The sequence below is a fragment of the Micropterus dolomieu genome, linkage group LG15 (genome assembly GCF_021292245.1).
Source record: "Micropterus dolomieu isolate WLL.071019.BEF.003 ecotype Adirondacks linkage group LG15, ASM2129224v1, whole genome shotgun sequence".
Lineage (NCBI taxonomy): Eukaryota > Metazoa > Chordata > Actinopteri > Centrarchiformes > Centrarchidae > Micropterus > Micropterus dolomieu.
In genome coordinates this window covers 20,272,146-20,286,868 of record NC_060164.1, presented here as the reverse complement: position 1 = coordinate 20,286,868, position 14,723 = coordinate 20,272,146, and the positions used below count along the sequence as shown (strand labels likewise).

Here is a 14,723-nt window from a genome sequence, read left to right as displayed (position 1 = left end):
AATTGTCACATCAACATCGCTTGTCATCCATGTGCTTTTCATCATCTGATGGCAAATTTAATCTTTCTTTTCCGTCAGATGTTTTGGTGTAAAACTGTAAAAACAACTGTAAAGGATTTTCTGCTGTTAGATTGAATCACTGTCTGGTATTTATTTTCATAAATCTGTTACTGCATTGCATTTCATTCATGCCTATTTTTACAAGCTTTTTATTATTATTAAGGACACACACCCAGTCCAAAAGACATACAATAAGACAAAGGAAAAAAACATACAATCCACAATATTAAAAACACATAGTCCACAATATTACCTAGGCCTATTTACATATAGGCTAAAACGCCAATGATTCCACATTCTGGAAAAGAACCTAACTGAACTTAGTGCTGGGTTGGTCAGTGCTGAAATGATACTGTTTGCAGAGTCTGATAATCTACACATACATTTGTACATGAGATTGCGCAGCACAGCAGAGCAGGTGGGCACACCAACACTGACGAACATTTGGCTTGCACTGCTCCATCGTGGCACCTTAAGCATCAGCCTCAAACCATCATTATATACTACATTGAGCTTCTGCATACTGCTCTTTCTGTAGCACCTCCACAAATGGGCAGTATACATAGGGGTACAATATGCTCTAAAAAGGGTAGTCTTAACAGATACTGAGCACATACTAAATTTGCGAATCAACATATTAGCCTGTGCATACATCATACGACGCTGTCTGTAAATGTCCCTATCATCAGACTGGTCGTCAGTTAGATAATGTCCCAAATATTTAGCCTCATCACAGACTCTAAGGACAGTACCAGACAGAGAAAAGTGAGGGAATGTCAGTTTCCTGTCCTCTCTACTCCTAACAATCATAGTATTACTCTTCTTTGCATTATACTTAATGTCAAAGTCTGAGCCATGTTGAGAGCAATCCCTCAGTAACTGTTGAAGACCAGCACTGTAAGGACAAAGAATCACCAAATTGTCTGCGTACATCAAGTGGTTGATGATCGTGTTACCAACCATACAACCTGTTCCACAGCTGTTTAACAGCTTTGATAAATCATCCATGTAGACATTAAAAAGAAAGGGAGACAAAATACTTCCCTGTCTAACTCCATTGCATACACTGAATGGGGCTGACACAGAATTGCCCCATTTCACATACATTGATTGATGAGCATACCAAAAAGCCAGAATTCTCACTAAAGATTTGGGAACTCCTCTATTTTGTAACTTTAAAAATTGTTTTTCATGATTAACGCGATCAAAGGCTTTAGAGGCATCAATAAAGCACATAAAAATTGTGGAATTGTGCTTGTTATACAAATCTAAAATTTCCTTCAAGGCAAAAATACACATATCTGTGCCGTGTTTAGGTTTAAAACCAAACTGGTTGTCAAAGGTCAGGACAAGCTGTTCCAGCTTATTTAGTAAGGTCCTCTCCAAGACCTTGGATAAAGTGCTTGCCAGAGCTATAGGCCGGTAATTTTTCTGTTTATTTTGCCAGCTTTGTCTTTAATAATTGGCACTAACATAACAGATAAAATTGAATCAGGTAAAATAGCATGAACTAGAAACCCAGTAAAACAAATGGCAAGCAGAGGACAGACTTTTCTACTTGCAAATTTTAAATGTTCGGCAGAAATCTTATTTATACCACATGCCTTATTATCTTTTAGCAACATAATTGCATCATAAACTTCTTGTGGGGATACAGTCACATCTTCCTCATTATCAATATTGTCCACTGCAAAGGAGTTACTTTTAACACAGTTGAACAGCTCATAATAATGTTTCTGCCACAACAGAGTAATTTCCTCTGGACTGCTAACACCATCAACATCCATTGGTAAACATGTTTTACAGTTATTCATTCTATTGATTTCTTTCCAGAATTCATTTGGACTATTGCTTTTCGGTTTCCTAACAAGTGAGTCAGAGCTCATTATATTTTCATTCCTCTAAATGAAACGTAGGGCATATTTAAAGTTTGCATTTGTCTGTTTCTTATATTCAAATAGGGGACCGTGTTTTTGTCTGCCAGATTCAGCCCAAGCTTTGAAAGCCCTTCTAGCCTCAGCATGAAGCTCTTCAACATGTTCATTCCATCCTGGTTTAGCTTTATACATTTTGGTCTTATACCTTTTTGCTCGCTAAAACTCCTATTATAGTTTTCACTTCATAATTATGAAACCACTGAATCCAATTACTTCAGACTCTGAAACATGGAGATAAAACAGTGTTAATCCTTTGCAAACAAAATCCATCCAGTCAGTAATAAACTGCTTCTGCTAACATGTTAATGATAAAGAGGTCACAGTTCAGTTAAACATCTCAGCTTGGAAACATGTATATCAAAATGATTTCTGACTCACAAGGATGGCCTGAGCAGATGTTCATGTGCAACGTCTGCATCGGCAAGTTGTATTTTCCAATATCTGTGATGGCATGTGACAGCTAGATTATTTATGAGTGAGGGTAAAAGCAATTATGTGATTGACCGCTGCTTAGTGGCAGCTGCTGCAGTAATGTAGGAGTCATTTTGCACCATGGTGATAAAGACAGAGCTGAGCCACCAAGCAAAGGCTCATGACTTACTCTTCAGGTTTGTTCTGGCGTTTCCTAACGTCATGAGTTCTTGGCAGTGGCTGAAGATGAGACAGCAGTTTGTAGGCTGAGGTTAAATTTGTTTACAGGGAGCATGAACAAACTGTGTTATATTGTGTTGTATGATCAGCCATGCATTACTGTCAGCTATGAGAGAGAGAGAGATTTGAGTGAATATTGAGTATGTGGGTCTTAAAGACAGATGTTACCTACATGAGGCAGTGGATCCCATCCTTTTTTCAGTGACGCAAACAGGTTCTGGACTGCGTGACATGAACATGCATGTGAATTTTCTGTCTCAAACACTCACACACACTTCCTCTCTCACTGCTCTTCCAGCTGCATGCTGAAAGAGCACTGGTTGCCATCAATGTAGATTCTGCTCAGTGGTGGAGTCAGTGAAGCAGTGGGAGGATGACAGAGAGAGCGGGAGACAACTTTGATCTGTTTTTGTTCCAGAGGAGGGCTGCCATTGCTGATGTGTGACCTTGACATATGGCTGAACACATATGCTTAAAAATTGATTATTAATAATGATAATAACCTTTATTTATGTAGCACTTTTCCAACAATAATATAATAATGATAATAAACAGATTATCTGGCTCACAGGGGTACAGCAAATTAGCAATACTGGGAGCAAAACCGTGAAGTGCTTTATGTAATCAGTAAAATCTGAAAATCAATTCTAAAACTGACCGGTAACCAGTGAAGAAGCTAAAACAGGAGTGATTTGACCTTGACTTCTAGTATTTGTTAAAAGCCAAGCAGCCTAACATACAAGGAATCACAATAATCGAACCGAGATGATCAAGCTTGTATGACCTTCTCAAGATCCGTCTGAGAGAGAAAACACCTGATTTTTTAGATGCTCCTTATAAGCTACATTCACAATATATTTATTTCATATGTTGTGGAAAATAAAATATCCCTTTGCTGACAGCCATTCAGTCTGTATTTTCAGTTTATTGTCTGACTGGTTTAAAGTAGGCAGGCCTCAGTGGGAATAAATGTTGTAGTTTGTATTAAAATCAAACTTTGATTGCTGAATATTTAATCATAAATAGTTAATGTTATAGAGGGATACTTAAGTTTTGAAGTTTGCAAGGGATTTAAGCGTTTAACTACTGTCTGTAATAACTAAAGGCAAATTTTGAAATATAATTGTCCACAAGTATAAAAAAATGTGTTTATAGTATTTGTGTATGTGATATAAACTATTATGATTGCTTCTTTTCATTGCATTGTTTTGGTCTTTTTTAAGGCATGTGCTGTTTGATACGTCGTGTTTTCATTTTCCAACATTAGTTAGAACAGAGAAGTCATTATATAGGACATTGTCTATATAGAAGAATATTAGTCTAGGATAGGATAGGATGGGATAAATAGGGTAGGATAGGGCATGGCCAGATGTGACAGGACAGAATGTGAAATAGGGTAGGATAGGACAGGGCAAAATAAGATGGGATAGGAAAAATAGGGTACGATCGGACAGGGCAGGACGAGGTAGATTATATGGGATATGACAAGTTATGACAAATAGGGACAGAACTGGAATAGGATAGGACAAATATGGTAGGATAGGACAGGACAGGACAGGATAGGAAAAATAGGATAAGGCAAATAGGGTAGAATAGGACAGGGCAAGATGGGATTAGATAGGACAGAACAGGATCAAAAACAACAGCTGAAACCCTAAAACATCCGTACCAGCTTAACCTGTGACAGATGACAACTACATGCCCCACCACTCCAAAAACATCCCAGTCTCCTACCATGTGTGCAAGAACCACTCCAGGCCACTAGAGAGAGCTGCATTAATTATACTTGTACTAAGGCCTCCAGCTGTTAGTCTGTCTGTCTTTCTATCTCTCCGTCTTTCTCTGAGTGAAGTAAACACATCTGGATGAGGCCAGTTCTGTGTACTTTAGTTATTTATCATCTTTATTTAACATCTGGAACGGCACAGTGGACAGCAAGCCTCTCAAGAGCGCAGCAGCACACCACTGGGGCTGAGGTGGGTTTTCAGGAATTATTGTAGTATTTGTTGAACATCTCACGCAAGCCAGCAAGATTGTCTCTGGAGAGGGGGTACAGGAAGGATATGTGTTGCGGTTTGTGCATGTGTTTCGCTCTGTGTGTGAGTTTCAGAGGAAGTTAGGTTGTGCACAGCACATCTGTCAACATCTGGGTGCACAGACTGTGTTTGGCTTTCCAACAACTGGGTGAGATCAACAGCATAAACACACACAGTTTGAGTACAGCCAGAGGATAGAGCAGCAGTAACCCCCCTCCCACATCCACCCACTTCCAAACCCTCTGATGGCCCCTGAGGGCCCTCAGTTTCCAATCCTGCCACTTCCTATTTCTGGTCTGCATCTCCTTTACTTCCTTTGTAAGACACTCGCTCTCTGTCTCCATTTCTCTTGTCTTCACACACACACACATACACACACACGGACACACACTTGCTCACAGAGACACATTAACACTTTATGTGTAAATGTGATTTTCCCGAGGCTACTCACTCCTTGGGGAGGCACAGGAGGAGTCGTCTTCTCCTTCTCAGAACAAACTGCTGTGTAACTTCTGTGTGCAGGAAGACAGAAACAGATGTGACAAAGACATGTGTCATGGGAGGAGATGTCTCTCAGTCACGTTTTTCTCTCAGCAATTTGCATTTCCCAAACGTGTCGTATGGCGTGTTTGATAGAAGGTTGTTTTGCAGACTAACATGGGGAAGCTGCAATCAATTCACAGCTACTTAGTTAGATGTTTTTTCTTTTCTTTTATAATAAACATGTGCCATTTTAAACCAGCTCAGTCATATCAGTGACATCTGATGCCTTTCAGTCATAAACATTTAACCCCTGTGAAATGATTTAGAAGGCAAATCTGTTTTGATGATGGAGTTTGTTGACAAAAAGTGTTTTCCAAATAAGATTAAACTGATTTTAGGATATCACTGAAGCATAAATACTGACATATGACCGAGGTAATTCATTTGAGAAATAGATTATTCTGACGTCACAGGTTTAGGAGATAATATCCTATCCAAAAAATATCCACACAAATACAACATCATCACCCCATGTCCAGTTGTTGTTTACTCGGTCAGTCTGATGGCTGGCTGGAGGTCCAACACAGGGGACCTCCAGCCAGTGACAACTCACCATATGGGGGGGAACGGACGTTCTCTAAGCCCTGTGGAAGTCCACACACATGGATCTCACAAACAGAGCTAAAGCGCCATGGCAGATGCCACCTCTGTGGTTACCATAGTACTCACACACACACACACACACACACACACACACACACACACACACACAGCCAAATCGGGCCCTAACATCACAGTTACACCCGTCCAGATGATCAAGCTAATTGTGTCCTACTGTTTGATGGTGAATGAACATGTTGTGTTTTTGTTTCCAAAACTGCTCTCCTGTTTATGAAAATAATATTTTGGCGGGATACTGGCCTTGGGTTGTTTGGAAAACAGTGGTGCTCACAGAGAGGACAGAGGGTGACCTCAAAGTAACCAATCCTAAGTCACCATAACAGATTCTCTGAGGCCATTTTGTTTGATTTTGATTTCTCTCTGTGTACTTAAATGTGGTATGCATGAATATGTTGTTGTTCCTCCTTTGTTCCATAAGACATTTCATACTGGCATCCACCTCCCCCAGTGTTGGTGGTAGATAATCTTACTGCATGTGTCTGAGTCTGACAGTGAGTGTGTGTGAGTATCCATGTAAGGTGGTCTAGCCTAAAAGCTGCACTAATCGATATTTTTATATAAAAAAATTATGAAATTATTCAGTGTAAAGGAATGTGTCAAAGGAGTCACTTGTAGTGACAAACCCGCAGAGAATTATCATCAACTCTGCAGCTCCATTCAGCTACGGGATGTTTTAGCATCATTCAGCTCCTTGTTTTGGTTGGGCCACAGCTTTATTGTTTTGTTCCAGTCTCACTGCTCTCATCGGCAGCATTTTCAGCTGCAATAGGCAGCAGTTTTCAGCAAAACAGCCCTACTGTACACTACCTGCTTACAATTGCTGCTCATGGGGTAAGAAACACAAGTGTTCAGATGATTGAACAGGTTGTAAATCAGTCAACAGTTTAACCGGATTATTTTTAAACCACTTTTGTCAGAGGTAAAACCAAAAGTGTGCACCCCTGAAAAATCTTTAATAATCCTTTATTGCACAGGAAAAACTGTGCACATACACCTACAGTAAGTACAGTAGATCATGCTGAATAGTTTGTTGGGTTTGTGCTTCTTGTCTTGTCTGTCTTGTTTTCTGTCATGTTGCTATGTTCTCATGATTCAGCTATTAACTTTACAATGTTAAGGAATGATGGCTAAGGCTGAGAAAATAAGAATTAACTGTAACATTACCCGCCACACACAATTTCCAAAGCTTGTCATAAGGATTTAGATTCATTTTTGCTTGGTAATTCATAAAATCAGCATTTAGTGTGATTTATTTATTATATAGTGAAGAGGTTTATAGCAACAATTGCATCAAATGACATCTCTTTCTGATCTGTCTCTCATAAGTCTCTTTCTCTTCTTCTCTCTCTTTTATTCTTTCATGGTGTCTCTCCTTCCCTCTTATGCTGTAAAAAAGTGGTTGCAATTTACTCCATCTGAATAATGAGAGTATGGCTCCCTCTATTTAGCCTGAGGCTTACAGAGCTAACATCTGGGCTGTTTGGCAGGCTGTCCGCCATTGGCCTTGTTGGAAAGCCTCTTCAATGCTGCTCCAGATGCAGGCAAGGGAGGCCCAGCACACACAGATGGAGACACACACACACACATACAGTGCACACACAACATTAGGAACATCCATATATTTGTGTGCACATTGATGCTGTGCACACTACACACATGAGAGAGGCTGTGCATTCATGCACACACGTGCAAGCACAAATACAGATGTGCGAGGAGTTAAAGATACAGTAAGCTACACAGACAAAGAAATACACACACAAATCCAATCACGCACCCAGATGGAGACAGAGCCGCAGCTGATGTGATGGGCAGAGCCGGTGCATTGTTGGCACAGGTAACATGTTCTCAACAGCTGGCGCAGGTTAGGCATTCCTGGGAATTGGAGCCACAAGGCAAATGTTCCCGCTGGCTCGGGGGCTGGCGATGTGGCAGGCAGGCTGGCACTCTGGCACACAATCGCTCATACATACACACACATACTTTATGCAAAATGGATGAATCCAGTAGTAAAAGGACACATGAATACTGTCACAGAAATGCAACAGTACTGAATTGCATGGGTATGTTTATAGTGAGTATCCATATACACATGTACAGCAATGTGGAGCAACATGTATATGGAGATGCTTAGTTATAAACAAACACACACAAAGAAGTTGATTTGGTCTCAAGAAAGAGGCAACTTTTTGCATCACCCACTTACTTTCTTCTGAGTTCATCTTTGTGTGTGTGTGTGTGTGTGTGCATGTTTTGTTTTGGTCTCCCTCCTCTGTGTGAAAGTGTATTAGCCCTTTCACTGCCTGGGGGCTTATTTCCTGCTGCAGCTGTTGGCTAGTTCTTCTGACATCTGGACTGAGGACAGACAGACAGACAGGCATGAAGGCAGACAGACAGAACAAAGGCTACAGTGGCACTTTTCATTTCAACATGATCTCTGAGATCTTACAAAAAAGATTTGCGGAGATCACACTGCTGTTTGTGCAGCCTTGGCCTGGACTTGGCTGTTATGCATCTGCTGTGGCTGTATTTATTTAAAGCTCTGTCAGTGTTAGTGTCTCCCACTCTCCCACTCACATTGCTTGGATGTGTATTCTGCCTGGAAAGATCGTGCAGCTACAGCACAATTTTCATGTCTCACTTTTAGAGTTTTTTAACAGCAAATCATGAACTAAAACTCATTTTGAAGCATGTTGTGATAATTTTTTTAAAAGTACAGTGAACGGAGGACAGTGCTGTCACAAAACAGCAGCAGCTTGCCCAAGGGAACTCCTAAGCAAAAGCTGTGTAGCATTTCAGCCTGTAGATAGTTTCAGCTCCCATACAGCACTGCTAGCCATGTTTCACTGTTATAGCAGCTTTTGCGGTATTCAACTAGAGAGCAGTGTTATGTTATTTTCATCAGCTGTTTATTAGGATTTATGTTTACTGTAAATGTTTTTTATAATACTCATGCAGAAGTCAAGTACTATAATACCCCTAGGACACTGTGATTATAGGTGCTTTACTAAACCTGTTATATCACAATCACATTTTTGTTGTTATAAGTGGTAGATATGGGTCCTTTGTCGTATCTTGCTTTCTTAGTTTCTTATTGTGTCTGTCTCACAACCTTGGTCACACATCTGTTATACCTTTTAGTTTGCCCTGGTATTACCCTTTTGATCTCTTTCTTGGGGCCTTCCTGATCGGCTCTTCCCTTGCATTGTTGTTATTATGAGTCTCAATGTGCTTTGTTTTACTGCTGTAGGCCAACAGTGTGCTCCAAACTAAATAGAAATTCATGTCATATCTTTGTCTGTCTTTTTAATTTACATAACCTTAATTGCAGCTGCATAGCTGCTTTATTCAAACTTTCTGATGGATTACCTTGACATGTGGCGCAAACATTCATGGTCCACAGTGGATGAAGATCACTGGCTTTGGTGATCTCCTGACTTATACTCGGGCTCTACCAGCTGGTCAAAGTTTTCACATTTCCATTGAAATATCTCAAAATGGATTATAATCACTTTGGTGATCCTCTAAATTTTCCTTTGTGCCAACAGCCGGCCAAATTTTATCTGCAGTACTAAATACACTCCCATCAGCCTCAGCTGTACTTTGTGTTTGGTACTAACTAGCAAAGGTTAGCATACTAACACGCTAAATGAAGATGGTGAACATGGTAAACATTATACCTGCTAAACATGCTTATATTGTCAGCATGAGCATGTTAGCATGCATGTCTGTAGCCTATATGATGTTATGTGCAACAATATTAGAATGAATAAAACAAACTGTACTTACATTGGTTCTATAAAAAGTTCCTTAAAACAAGAAGTATTTTTAAGTTGCCATAAAACTAACCTTGTGCAACAATGGATTGTGGTGTTGCAATCAAAGCCAAATGCGCTGCTTCTTTATGGTCTGAAACGCAGCAGTTTGCTTGTGTGCACACAACAAATTAGATTTTGGTTTATACTCTGATGATATACAAAAAAAAATTGGAAGGGAAAAGCCCCTAAATGCCCAGCAGGGGTGTTTGTCTGTGGTAGGACAGCTGGCCAGATGTAGAGTACCCACACAGCTCCAGCCTACCCCTTGCCACACACACACACACACAGACACACTCAGCTCAGTAAGGGGACGGCCGGCTGGCTGTTGGCTTGGAGGCGCCATTAACCAATTTAGCTTCCAGATGTCCATCATGCAGCCATAGCCAACACTGCACAGCTCTCTGTGAGCTTCACACGCACGGGTGCGAACAGCCCACACACACACAACACAATGCTAAGCTGTGATGTGCTGATGCTGAGACACAAACAGATACTTATAGAACGACAGACTTCAGATGTACAAGACATATTCATTTTAACACATCACACACATAGGCAAGCCGACTGCACTGGTGCTGCTCTGTGAGAGGGTGATATTTGATTGGCAAGCCCACATCCTGATAAAACTACGATTTTTTGATCATTTAAAAAATGATGTTCCACCATCTGGAGAAAAGCAAGTTAAGTACACAGTTGTTTCTCCTGATGTCTAGTCCCTCCGAGACATGAACACACACACACATGCATATCTAGAAAGGCATGCATGCGCACACACACACACACACACACACACACACATGCTGAGTCGAGCATGCACTTACACAAACACATAGTCACTTTCCTCAAATGGACAGATGCTGCACCTCTAGAGGCACAGAGACCCAGCAGCTGTTCCCCAGCCAGTCAGATGGGCTACCATTGGTAGTTCATGAATATTTTACACTCAGTCAAAATGGCTGCATTCCAGACTCCTACAACAGCAGCCACACTAGACCAGATGATCAGATCATTAAACTGTATGGACGGACTTCCTCCCACCATCAGCTGAAAAAACAATTGCTTGAATATTTCTTGGAGGTTCTGACGCAGATGTTTGTGTTGGTATTGTGTTGTGGTAGTTGTGGGGTGTGATAGGAGGCGACGTTGGGTTTGTAGTCTGTGTTGAAGTGTAGTGTATATAGTATATTCCTTTGTATTTTTAAGTAAACATTTTCCTCGTTTGAATCTGTCTATCTGCAAATAAATGCAGATAGACAGACAGACTGCAACTAAATAGATAGACAAAACACAACCAGATACAATACAGAACTGCTGCAAGTGGCACAGACAACAACAGAAAAACTGTTTCCAGGGGACAAGTGATGAACATGCCCAGACACGGCTGGGACGCGCTTGTTGTCTTACATTTTAGCTCTTTTTCCAACACCACCTTTGGTGGTGTTTTCTCACTTGTGTTGTCACATTGGAGATGAAGATGAAGAAGAATGAAGATGCTTCCTTAATTTGCATGTATTTTGTTGTTTTAGTGTGTTGAGCTCTCAGGGCCACCGTACATTTGACTCAAATCAGACTTTGTAAAATGTGACACTACAAATATTGGGATACTTTCAATAACAGTCACAAAAACCCTGACTTCCATGTGAATATTAATCTGCTGTTCCTTTGATGAAACTAAAAGGATCAGGACTTCCTTATTCCATTGTGTTTGATCTTAATCACTCACTGTTGTTTTACTTCTTCTTTGCTTATGTTCTTTGGCCTTATTCTTAGTTTATCTTTTTGTATATTCTTTTTGTAGCACTTTGTTACAACGTTTAGAAATGTGCTATATAAATAAATTGTTTATTCTAGTCCTAATACAAGCCTGCCTGTTTCTTGCTGCATGTCTAATAAATAACGAAATAATATATAGCAACCTAAACATCTCCACATTGTTACTGAACTCACATTAGGCGAAATGTGCACACAACATGTCTCATCCGAGCTGGTCGCCTTCCTATTTCTCTTCGTCACTGTGGCTGCTTGGTCCAGAGGTATTCATGGTGTTTGGATCTATAATGGGCTTGGATATGCTGCTCACCTCGGCAAGAAAGAAGGAGGATCAGGATGTCTGGGATGCAGAGAGGAAAGAGGGCAGCCAATTGTACTAATAGACATTGCCTCTATTCCTCACTATCTCTCCCTTTCTGTCTCTGCCTTGGAGGATGGATTGATCTCATCGACACCGGGGCTGAGATTCAAACATCTGTCTCCCGTTCCCTTCCTCTTCTTCTTCCTCTGTCAGCCAGCCAGTGTCTCCCAGAATGTCTCCCCTCTTGCTTGCTTCTATTACAGGCATGGTAAGAGAAGCTGTGCACACACTGTGGAGGACCGCTGGCGGCTGCAGAGAGGCTCATGGATGCATGTATAGATTTCTAGGGTACCAAGTGGTAATGTCCCTCAAACCCCCAGGACAGTACAGGTGATTTGGCCAAGCACAAACTGGAGAGGATTATATAATTTACTTCTTCTCATTTCAGAGTCTTGTATCAAAGTGTTCCACTAATCGTACATCCATCTTACTTTATGTTCTGTGCTCAATTAGTCAGCATTCCCCAAGAAATTGCCAAAGGAAGTGAGACAATGATCTTGGATACTGCGTTTCCTGTTGCCCCTGTGATCTGCTTTTTATGGGTTTATTTCATTATTTCGGCCCCCTGCTGCTTTGAAGCCAAGCTAAACTGTTAACAGTGAGAGCAAATGAGCTTAAACATCTTGATCCCCAAATTTACCAGTAAATTAAAGGTCAGATTCACAGCAAGCTGGCAACAGATGGAACAATATATCTGTGCCCATAGATAGAAATATATATGACAGAAAATACAAAGTAAAAGAAGATCTCAAGAGAAAGCTTTTTGAATGACACAATGAAATGAGAGGGTTTTAACATCAAGTATATCCATTTATAAAAGAATGAGAATTAGAATGCTTCATTAAATGTATTTTCATTACAGAAATCCTCTGTAAAGCCTTCATTGGGCGCCATTCATGCTGCATTTTAGTGGGAAAAATAAGGATCATCATCAGAATCCCTTTTCAGAGTTGCTTTCAAACAGCTGTCTGTGTGGAACACCTTTGAATATAAAAACCCATTGACAAGCAAAATATAATTAATGCTGGCAAGGAAAGGCAGAAGCTGTGAAGCATGCAGTTGTAATGTCTCAGGGATGGCCAGAGGTTTTTTTTCTCTGAATCGCTTCTTCTGCCAAAATGTTTTTTCTTTGCCTCAGACAAAAAATAAACCTGCACTCAGGGCTATCTGCTTCAGGGGGACTTAAATAAAAAGCTGAATATTAGCATCATACAATTTTGCATTAAATGTTCACTGCAAATACGGGGGAATAAATACTGTACTGTACTTTAATGCACATAAATTTCAGACTAATCCTTTCCTGATTTTGAATATTTTTCACTTTCTTTAAGTGTGCTGCTCAGTAACAACTTGTTTCAATCCACGCCCTGTACATCAATGCTTTTTAATGCTTTCAGTATTATTTACATTCCGCTTTGTACATTACATGCATTGGCAACCTATCTTCTGACCAAAATGTCATGCCACCAAAGCTTCACTGAATAGAGAAAGAGAATTAACAGTGTAAAACATGGGATCTACAGCGACCCCCAGAGGTGAAAAGTAGAAAATCAGCTAAATATAACGCTGTAATTACAGCAGAACAGCACATACTCAAATATGTTGGGCTGGGCTCTGTGTAACTTTCTTCAACATGTTCTGTTTCATTCATATTTAAAGGAAACAAACAACTGATAGAGCAGGCGTCATCACTGTGACAACGTTTGAAGATCAGCCGAAGGCCTGACTGATTCCCTCTAAATATTTGAGGCTATTTGTGCATTTAATTTCCTCTCAGTTTTAAGTAGAAAACAAGAACTAAACCCAAACAAAAACTTGTTGTCTTTTGCAGAGGATGTGTGAATACAAGCTCTGCTTTGCATATTGGTCTTTCTATGGTATGCCCCGCCTGCCTTCTGCTTTGTCTTTTGTTTTCAGCTGTAGGGAGGATGAAATAGTAGTACAGATAATTTCAAACATCAGGCTGGCTTTGCTTTTTTGGCTCACAAGCACACACACACACACATACACACACACACACACACACATACACACGCACACACACATTAGGCTGTATTCTGGCATCTGTCAGTGGCAAAACAATACGTGGATCAAAGGGGGGGAACACAGGAGCGCTGTAAGAAGTTTAGAAAATTGCAGGGGAATCTCTTGAGGCATTTGCACACAGATTTCAATGCATTCACGGCTATCTGAAGTGTATCTGTCTCTTTACAGTATCCTATACATAGGAGCTACAAACGAGCCTGTCAGACTGTAAGGTGAGTCCTGCACAGATAACATCTTTCTTCACACTGAGAGGACATTATAAAAGAAAAAAAGGTGCCTATATTCAATCAAATCTACAATCATGGTTGAACTATTGCTCAGATTAGCTAATACTTTTGAAAGTCTGTCCTTAAATCCAATTTTCTGTACAGTCCTGCTGCTCCTGCCCGCTGGCCTAAATGTATTTTTGTGCATGAACAAGGCGCTCATTGTCAAACTCTGGTAACGTGGATCCCCAAATTGATAGACACATAACAGGGTCATCATTCATTTGCATTTTAACAATTCCTTCAGCTATGACACCGGATCGTGTGAATTCATTACCATGCGGGGCTGCAGTTCATCCAGCCATCTATTAGTAACGCCAATTAGTTTACTGGGACAGGTTCAGGGGATGCAAATAGGCCTGCAGACTCACTCAGGCTACCAGAGCTGCCCAAACTTTTTTCATGTCAAGGCTCCCATGACAGACGTTTGATGAAAGTTGTTGACCCAGTGACCCACGTCTGAGAGGATTTTTAAAAATTGTTAGATATGATTTTACAGCCGCCGAGTGAAACCTCAGAACAGTAGTCATTTTCAAGTGTAATAAATGATTTATTTGGTTTATTTATGACTACCTCCCCTGCGAAATCTCAGATTGATATCTGATTTAAGCTTGTTC

General features: G+C 40.5%; 1 protein-coding gene across 3 annotated transcripts in view; it reads left to right on the top strand.

Annotated features, from left to right (window-relative positions):
• Positions 1 to 14,723, top strand: part of zbtb18 (zinc finger and BTB domain containing 18) — a 34,631-nt gene that overhangs the window by 6,384 nt on the left and 13,524 nt on the right. The window contains exon 3 of one of the 3 annotated variants that reach the window (XR_006828366.1): positions 14,009 to 14,052. The exons of the other annotated variants lie outside the window; for them this stretch is intronic. The gene's annotated coding sequence lies outside the window, so the exon portion shown is untranslated. The remainder of the gene's footprint in view (positions 1 to 14,008; positions 14,053 to 14,723) is intronic. 3 annotated transcript variants of the gene reach the window in all.